Below are 1,996 nucleotides of genomic sequence, written 5' to 3' on the forward strand. Positions count from 1 at the left end.
GTGCAATTTAAGTTATATTGGAAATCAGCCATGCCCATTTGTTTACATAGGTCTGTGGCTGCTTTTGTGTTGTGATAGCAGAATTGAGCAGAGACAGAATGGCCCATAAAGCCTAAAATATTTACTATTTGGCCCTTTTCAGGAGGAGTTTTCCAACCCCTGGTCTAGCTAGCTGAATTGTGATTAACAATTTGTTTTATAGTAGAAGTAACAAGTTTAGTATATTTAGAAAGGAAGTTATAAATAAGAGCTTTTATTTGAATATCACATACTTAAGATTTTCAGAAAAAAAAATTCTTCCAAATATTTTGGACAGGCTTCTAGTTCTAGTTTTCTTTTGGATTTCTGGAATTTTCCTCACTTTCTTATTTCTCTCTAGTGGCTTGTTTGGTTTAGGTGTTTATTCTGTAGCTTAAGCTCATGTCATACTTGTCTAGCCAGGGGTTACTGAACTTTGAGACTTCTGAATTCTTGTAGGTTTTTGATTTATTCCACTTTGTAATCTTTTCCTTTTAAACACAGTCAGCAGCTTAATCCTCATGTTCTATGTCTATAGCCCTTGAGTGCAGGGCTCTGGAGGGCTTGGTTTTCTCATTTGCTAGGAACATTCCACAACAACAACATGAATATAAAAATTGCATCTGGCTTCATTCCAGGGTCGTTTTTCTCCTACAGGTGCCAGTGAGATTGTTGGGCCATGTTTGATTACTTTCTGCTATTGCTTGGTGAGGAGCTTCCAGAAACAGATCCTGCGGTTGGAGCCACAGCTCTTGTCTGACTAAGTCAAGCGAAGACACAAATGTCTAAATAGCACTTGAGAGCTTTACTGTGCTTTCAGGAGAACTCCCTGTTGAGCGGACTAACATCAGAACAGCTCTATTCTCATTCCAAGTGAGAATTGAACAACACAGTCATCTTTGCAACATTCCTCATGATGAGTCTGTTTGGTTTTCATATTAGGGATGAATTTGCATTATTTTTCTAATCATGTGGGGAGGATAGAAAAGGTCAGAAGAGGGTGGATGGGGAGAGAAGTACTGTGTGTTCTTGTATTACATAAGTGTCTGTTTGAAGAAGGGATTTCTTGGGCTTTCCCTGAACTCACCTAGTTATAAGTGAGCATGAGATCCTTCTGCATTGCTGTTCATCAGTGCCCTTTGGGGTAGGGAGGTTGAACTTTGGGATGTGGGAAGAAGGGTTTGGGTGTTGAAATTAGAACAGGGAGTGAAAAAGCAAAGTGCCTGTAGATCCTGCCTTGGTCACCCCCAGTTCCTCTGTGCTATCAAAATCCCACATTTCTGCATCAGGAGAATCTCTTGGTGCTTCTCAGCAAGTGTATAGCTCCAAGGCTCTTCTAGCCTGGAGACACTGTAGCAGCATCACCATAGCAAGTCTGATGTTGAGCTACAGCTGAGCAATGCACCTCTGTTGCCAAATCCTCTAACTGAATGAAACCACCCTAGAAAACAAGTCTTGCTCGAGGGCAACTTGTCACCAGTGGCAATCCAATTTTACTTTAAATAGACTTTTCTGTCAAATGCTTGGCAGCTAAAAATTCTAAATAATCCAATTTTTAAAAATGCTATCCAGGACAAGAAATTCTGACAACATCCTGACACATAGTAGGCACTTTGTAAGTGTCTACTTACTATGCCAAGGTCTCCTATACATATCCTGAGGAATTTGTAGATTATACCATTATTTTTCCTTTACACTTTGGTGAAGGTTGGCCAATGGCCAGATCATTACAAAGACTCTGGAAGCTGGAAAGCCGAAGAATGCAGAACATTTCTGCAGAGAGAGGAGTCTTCTCAGGGATTGTTAAATCCCCTCCTTGGCTTGAATTTCAGGGAACAAGTCCAAAATCCTTGTCTTTTGCCAGAGAGATGAAAGGCATAAGTCAACTGAGCAGCTTGAATGGGCAAGCAATAAGACAATTCATAGAAAAAGGAAATCTTTGCAGAGACCCAAGCAGGTAGAAAAACACAAAGAGGCT

The sequence above is a fragment of the Rhinopithecus bieti genome, unplaced genomic scaffold, assembly GCF_001698545.2.
Source record: "Rhinopithecus bieti isolate Rb0 unplaced genomic scaffold, ASM169854v2 scaffold_10355, whole genome shotgun sequence".
Taxonomy (NCBI): domain Eukaryota; kingdom Metazoa; phylum Chordata; class Mammalia; order Primates; family Cercopithecidae; genus Rhinopithecus; species Rhinopithecus bieti.